Source organism: Anomaloglossus baeobatrachus, unplaced genomic scaffold (genome assembly GCF_048569485.1).
Source record: "Anomaloglossus baeobatrachus isolate aAnoBae1 unplaced genomic scaffold, aAnoBae1.hap1 Scaffold_757, whole genome shotgun sequence".
Classification (NCBI taxonomy): Eukaryota; Metazoa; Chordata; class Amphibia; order Anura; family Aromobatidae; genus Anomaloglossus; species Anomaloglossus baeobatrachus.
The window spans coordinates 5,001-13,125 of NW_027445137.1; positions in this window are offsets into that span (position 1 = coordinate 5,001).

Genomic DNA, 8,125 nt, shown 5'->3' on the forward strand with positions numbered 1-8,125 from the left:
CAAAGAAAACACTATGACCAAGCGTCCTGATTCAAGTGCAAAAATATTTATTGATTAAAAAAAAGGGTAAAAACACCAAGTATTTACAAACAAAACTACAAAGCAGTGAACAAAAAGTAGGATAATCTTGATCATTAATTATAACTTATAAAATACCCCGCACATCCATGACATCTTATCACTAATCCATCATGCCAAGGATATGTGTGACGCCCTGGCCGGGCCAGGTAGTCACAGATAGGGCCCCGCATTACACCAGTCCCCTAACAAGGTGACAGCAGCCAAACACTAAAACCCTAGTCACCAACCTCTGTGCTTTGATGGACACACCAGGGGGCGGAGCCAGGGTGGTTGGCGGCGGAGTGCAGAGAGCCTGAGGCAGGAAAACAGTTGAGTCTGAGAGTCTAGTCTGAGAGTTCAGTGGAGGAGGTCAGGCCAATGTGACAGGCCTGTAGCAGACTGACAGGTGCCAGGGTAGGAGCCCGGGCACCTCTGGCTAGGAGGCATACGGAGGCCTCTACCTGCAGGAGCCGGGAAGACGGCTCGGTGAAACCGTGGTGGATCAGGACAGGGTAGTGTGGCCCGCCGGTACCAACCCGGGGAACCGACTCTGAAACCAGAGCACAAAGGGGGGTACTCAGACCCTGAAGCTAGGTCCAGAAGTTACTGGGGACTAGCTAATTAACTAATTGCGGCCAGGACTATAGGTCCTGTCCCACCCAAAGTCCCGAATGAAGACAACAGCCCAACAAGGGGGAAAGAAAGCCACCACCACGGCAGAGAGATCCCACGGGCCAGCGTCTGCGGGCAAAGGGCTCCTTCGACAATCACAAGCCGGGTGAGCAGACTCCTGACGTTGCAGGTGCAGGTAGTCCACCATCACAATCAAGTGCAGGAGAAAGGCAGAGACCACCAACCGGGTGGGGGGACCAGACTGCAGCCGGCTGCGGGCACCGACCACCAATCACCTTGGTTTACCAGAGACTCGTGTGTGTTTATTAATAGTGAGTACATCAGTGCCCTCCGCCACCCAACTACTCCCACAACGGGTCCTGGGGCCACCATCCTACCCACGGAGGGGTTAACAACTTGCTGTGCAACATCTCCCCCGGATGCCCCGTAACTGCCAGCGGTGGTGTCACCTTCACCACAACCTGTGGGTGGCGTCGCAAACTCAAACATGGCTCCGGCCGTACACCTACGCCCCCCCTAAACCGCCAACCCCTTTTAGATCGGAGTGACCGTGGACTCCCGGGTCCGGAGACCCTCGAGCTACCCACTGAAGGTCCGGACGGGGCGGCACATATGCATCAATATTTATTGCACCACGATACAATACAGCATTCATACATTAAGATATATCAAATATAGGTAGTGTATATATCGAAATAACTATTTGCCACAACTATGTCATCTCACATGACACGGCAGGCGTATGCGCCACACTCACATCATGATTGGTGTCCTCCACTATATCCACTCCTCTTTCCTTGCAGGAATTCCACCACCTGTCGAAGGCGAAGCTGTAACTTTGTTCGGGCAGATGGAGTTCCCGGCAGTTTGCTCTTCCTCTATTTCAGCTGTAATTATGCCTTAACAGGTGTTGCAATAATATGTGATGACTCCTGATTGACTGACGGTGTTACTATGGGCTTACTTGTGACTGACAGTGATATAGCTGATAGGATGCACCTCCATATATATATTTAGCCTGCATCAAAATGCAATTCATGGATTAGACAGTATAATAATATCAGGTTGATAGACACCATTTACTATTGGATATCACTGCGATCTAAATAATCTGCGGGTATCTATGTAATTATAATTTTTTGTGCATATTATTGTAAGGTTTTGTGAGGGTGAATTTTGGATCAACAGCCATGTGATATCGGTTGGGGCATATCACCCTATGTAAATTCAGTCCACACTGTATTGTTGTATTTTTTTTTCATAAAAAATGTGGTTTGTGGATGTTGCCCTGAAACACATTTGGTTACAATTACCTCCCACATATAGTGACTGACGATCTCTTTATACTGTATCAGTTTATTTATATAAATTATCTTTCCCTCTCTTTCCCTGTCTGTCTCTTTCCCTCTCTTTCCCTGTCTGTCTCTTTCCCTCTCTTTCCCTGTCTGTCTGTCTCTTACCCGGTGTCTGTCTCTGTCTGTCTCTTTACCTGTCTGTGTCTGTCTCTTAACCTGTCTCTCTCTTTCCCTGTCAGTCTGTCTCTTTGTCTGTCTCTTTGTGTCTGTCTCTTACCCTGTCTGTAACTGCCTCTTTTACTGTCTGTGTCTGCCTCTTTCCCTGGCTGCATTGTGACACGCCAACATTCCATTTAAGGGCGTGGCTGCGCATTCTTCTGAAGTTCTGGCTGTACTGTGGCTCCCAGCTCCATTCGCTTTAATGGAGGCAGGTTTTTTTGGTGAATAACTAAAGCGCGGGGTTAAAATTTCGCCTCAAAACATAGTCTATGACGCTCTCGGGGTCCAGAAATGTGAGTGTGCAAAATTTTGTGGCTGTAGCTGCGACGGTGCAGATGCCAATCCCAGACATACACATACACACACACACACACATTCAGCTTTATATATTAGATAGTAAATACAGACTTAAAGAGCTCTGTGCCCTGTGCTTATAATTAATTTGCTAGATGTATATCACATAAAAGTGTTACACAGAATATAGCAGTGAAGATACAGTATACTGAACATACTAGATCTAAATGTACAGATGACCACATATCATGAACGTCCACAGGATAATTGTCTAGCAAGCACCAGTGGCATACTGTATATGAATACACTATGACATATATTATGCAACTACATACCAGGGACCGCAGGGAAGCTCCCCAATGCACGTTTCACCATCTTTTTCAATGGAAACATTGTGGTATATAGTGTGTGGTTCTCTTCTATTTTTAATTTAGCGCCAAAAGATTGCTCTGTGCACGGCCGTGCAGCGTCTGACGTTACTTTCGGTCGCAAGACCGCACTGTGTATGTGCGCGGTCTCTGGGCAGAAAGCAGTGTCAGTGTAGGTGGTCTCTGTGTGCCTGAATGATTTTGTGAAACAACTCATGCATGAGTTAATGATAGGAGAGAATCATGGGGATGTATGCGTTCCACTGTGGAACGCCACACCCGGAAGTGTGGCGCTGCACGAAAGGGGCTGTAATTCAGAGAGGAACAAATCACGGGGATATATGCTTTCCACTGTGGAACGCCATACCCGGACGTGTGGCGCTCCACCGAAGGGACTGTAACTCAGCTTGTTGGTGAAAGGCAGGAATAAATGTAAATAGTTTCTCAATGGGACATCAGTATTTGCAATGTAATGTACTAAGTACGTGACGGTAGTACATCATGGTTCATATGATCTATTAGCAGAATATACATATTTTTGTTCTAGTGTGCACATCCAAACTTTCATCTCAAACAAGGAGAAGACTAATCAGAGATGCCGCCAAGAGGCCCATGATCACTCTGGATGAACTGCAGAGATCTACAGCTAAGGTGGGAGTGTCTGTCCATAGGACAACAATCAGTCGTACACTGCACAAATCTGGCCTTTATGGAAGAGTGGCAAGAAGAAAGCCATTTCTCAAAGATATCCATAAAAAGTGTGGTTTAAAGTTTGCCACAAGCCACCTGGAAGACACCAAACATGTGGAAGAAGATGCTCTGTACAAATGAAACCAAAATCAAACTATTTGGGCACAATGCCAAACTATATGTTTGGTGTAAAAGCAACACAGCTCATCACCCTGAACACACCATCCCCACTGTCAAACATGGTGGTGGCAACATCATGGTTTGTGCCTGCTTTTCTTCAGCAGGGAAAGGGAAGATGGTTAAAATTGATGGGAAGATGGATGGAGACAAATACAGGACCATTCTTGAAGAAAACCTGTTGGAGTCTGCAAAAGACCTGAGACTGGGACAGAGATTTGTCTTCCAACAAGACAATGATCAAAAACATAAAGCAAGGGGCGGAGCCGGACATGACTGTGTAAGGACGCTTTCTCTCTGAGCTCCTCACTGCAATCCCCCATAAAACTGGTTTTTACTGCTAAAATGGGCAAATCCTCTAACAAAAAGGCTAAGCCCAGCACCATGAAGCGGCCACCTTCATCCCAGAGCAATATTGGATCCTACCTCACCCGCTCCCGGGAGCCTGGGACAGCACCACAGCCAGGACGGGAGCTGAGGCCTGCAGACCATGATCCTTTACCAGGCTCGTTGCCTATAATCACGGCACCTTCAGAAGCCCGGAAGATGGGAGCAGCGGCCGAGAGTTCCCGTGCCATAGAAGAACCCACAGCGGGAGCCATAACTGCGGTGGCTAACAGGGGAAGCCTGACGCTGAGAGAGACAGCAAAGCCTGCGGCGCCATTTCAAGATGGCGGCCGCGCACGGAGGGAACAAACCGGCGGTTCAGTAGTGGAGGTCAGGACACCCACAGCCAGTGCCTTACCTGCTACGCGTCCCATTGCAAAGCTGCAGGATCCGGTGAGTTCACACAGCTCGCGTGTGGTCGGTGCACATGGGAAGCTGGGAGCTGCGGCCGAGGAGAGCGGGGCGCACGTGCATCCAGGCACAAGCGGTGACTCACCACTGCAGGCCCGTGCACGGGAGAAGATGTCGCCGCGTTGTGTAGCGGAGGAGATGAACACACCATCCTTGCACACAGGTGCTGTGGAGGGGGGTTGAAAACGGCTGCAATTCACTCTGCTAACCTTGATAAGTTGCCTGCCTGCAGTTCACAGATGATGGGTCTGCGTGAGGGCTCAGCAAGGGGAGCCCTAACCAGAGACTGCAGTGGTATTGCATGCACTTCTCCCCTACCAGAGATTAAAGGGCCCCTGGAGAGCATTGGGGAAGGAGAGGGTCCATATAATCCCCTGGTGGCTGCAAATGAATCCTGGGGAATTCCCCAGGGGGAGACATCCCCCACCCATTCGGAGAGCTGGTCCACAGGTTCCTCCTGGGCAGAAAGCCTGGCAAGCCCAGGTGAAGAATCAAGGAGGGGCACTCTGATGCCCATGAATAGTGGGCTACAGGTGCTGGGATCTCCCCCACTCCAACATGCATTAATGCCACAAGCGTGGGGAGGCATGACTAACCCCCAGGGTACTCAGAAAGTGATATATGGTCCGGCGTTGCAGGACTCTTTTCGGGCATATGCCAACATACCCCATACTGAGGCCCCGATGGGTGAGGATCGTCCGGCATCCTTAGCAGATTTGCGCTTGCTGTTACAAGCGATGCCCACCAAGAATGATATTGCAGCATTAGCCAACCAAGTAGTGGCGGAATGTAAACAGGAATTTACCCAATTGCGGTCTGAACTTTCCTCACTCTCCCATAGAGTAGACACCCTTGATGAGCGTCAATCAAATTCTCAGGTCTCTATTCAATCTATCCAAGAGACAGTGAAGATCCAGTCCAAACAATTATTTGCCCTCCAACAGCATGTAGATGATCTGGAGAACAGAAACAGACGAAACAATCTACGGGTTAGGGGATTGCCTGAGTCCATTGCCGCCCCGGATATCCCTGTAGTTCTCTGTTCAATCTTTAATAGCTTATTAAAGAGACCACCAGGAGCTTCTCTTGAACTAGACAGAGCTCATCGGGCTCTACGTCCCCCAGACCCAAAGGACCCTCGGCCAAGAGATGTTGTATGTAGGGTGCATTTTTTTGCCGCCAAGGAGGCCATCTTGCTGGCCGCTCGGAGGAAACAGAACTTATCATATAATGGTTCAGCCATCCGCATAATGCCTGACCTCTCGCGGCACACTCTGGCCCAGCGTGCTACCCTTAAGCCTCTTCTGGATGTCTTAAAAGAGAAGGGCCTGCCGTTCCGATGGGGATTCCCCTTCTCCCTATCGGTACAGAAGGACTCACGGTGGTGGATCTTACGTTCCCCTGAGGACTTTCCGGCATTCGTCGCGAACCTTGGCCTTCCCACCATTTCCATCTCAGAATGGCCTACAACGCTGCTACAGCCTTGGGTTCCTGGGGGAAAAGCCAGCACCACCAGGCCAATCCTACATAGTGATTCCAGTAGAGGGCTGCCACCTAGAGGAGATAGGGGCCGCAGATCGGGCCGCCCTCGGCAGCAGACATAGACAAGCTTGGAGGTCGTGCATGCCTCCAGGACCTGCATTACTTTCTGTTACCTGAGATGAAGGTCTTTTTCATTCTGACCTCAAGTCTAGTTATCGCCCGTATTGCACAAACATCTGATACTTTTGCCAGTGTTTATGGTTAACTTTATTGTTGCAAGTATATATGGAGCTCTGTTCGGTTATGTCTGACAGCTTTTTTCCCCAAATAGGTTGGGATCCCCTGTCCTGCCGAGTAATGGCGGATATGTTCCCTAGGAACGTTTGTTCGGTCTTAGTTTATTGTGCAAGGTTTTTATGCCTGCTGTTACTTTTTTTCCTCTCCCTTCTACATTCTTCTTCTAATCTCAAGACTTTTCTTCTTTCTGTCTTTGGCGGCCGGGCTGATCACGCCCGATTTCTTTTTTCATATATTTCTAATGTCTCATTCCCCTATAGATGGCGGACTTCACCATAGCTTCTCTCAACGCCAAGGGCCTCAATGTCCCGGAGAAAAGGTCGCAGATACTTTACCACCTTCATAAACGAAAGGTGAGAATAGTATGTTTCCAGGAGACCCATTTCAAACAGGGACACTCCCCAACCCTCAAGAATAAATACTATCAGACATGGGTAACCTCAGATAATCCAGACTCCCGTTCTAAAGGTGTAGCGATAGCCATTCATAAATCCCTTCCCCATCAAATATTAAAGTGCACGACGGATAGCCTTGGAAGATATATTATCCTGTCACTGAAGGTGGGGGACCAAACATTTACAATAATCAATGCATACGCCCCAAATTTAAGGCAGGATAGCTTTGTTGCACGACTGGTAGACGTTGCGATCCCTTTGATACAAGGTACCGTAATTTTATGCGGCGACCTTAATGTCACCCTGGACCCCACATTGGATAACTCCAGGGGGAAATCCAGCATTGCTTACTCTACCATTAAACGTATCAAAAAAGCTTTATTTCGTATCCAAATGTTCGATACTTGGAGACTACAACACCCATCCGACAGAGATTATAGTTTCTATTCCCACACGCAGGACTCATATAGTCGTATCGACGATATATTTCTACAGCATAATGCCCTCCCTTGGATACGACATACCGGGATGGGTAACATACTATGGTCTGATCACGCGCCGGTCTATTGTACGATCGAAATTCCCTCTCTCTCGGCTCCTAGAGGGTCATGGCGGCTGAACGAGTCGTTGCTGCTGGATGAGCTCTGTGTTACGGATGTTCAGACCTCTATTACTAGGTTCATAGAGGACCACTCAGTGGACGACACTGCCCCCACCTATAAGTGGGAAGCATTGAAGTGCGTTCTACGAGGCATTTTTATTAAACATGGGTCCCGCATTAAAAAAGAAAGGGCCCAAGATATAGTAAAAGCTCTTCATAGGGTTTCTGAACTGGAGCTCATCCACAAACGTGCCTTATCGGCCCCTATTCTACAGGCCCTATTACACGCTAGGATTGAGGTTAAAAAGCTGCTGGATTCTTCTTATAAACGACTATTACAGGTGGGTAAGGGGAGGTTTTATGAGTTTGGGGATAAGCCAGGCAGACTGCTGGCCAATGCGCTGAGAGAAAGGAGAGCTCATACTCTCATTCCATGCATCAAGAACTCACATGATGAACTACTTTATTCCACCCCCGACATCTCAACTACTTTCCACGACTTTTATTCTAGACTATACAATTTACCTGCTAGACCTCCTGAGTTAGGTGAGGGGCGCCCCCCCCATGTCCTCGCCATTTAGGCAACTCGACAGCTCTGTAGTTGAAGACCTGGAGAGTCCTTTTTCATTGGAGGATTTATTGGCGGTGATCCGCGACACGCCTGGCAACAAGAGCCCTGGTCCCGACGGGTTTCCCGCCAAGTTTTATAAATCCTTTTCAGAACAACTAGCACCCTTAATGCTTCTCTCCTTTAACTCGATTTCAGATTTAGTCCCTTTCCCACCCCACTCCACCACGGCCCATATTTCTCTACTC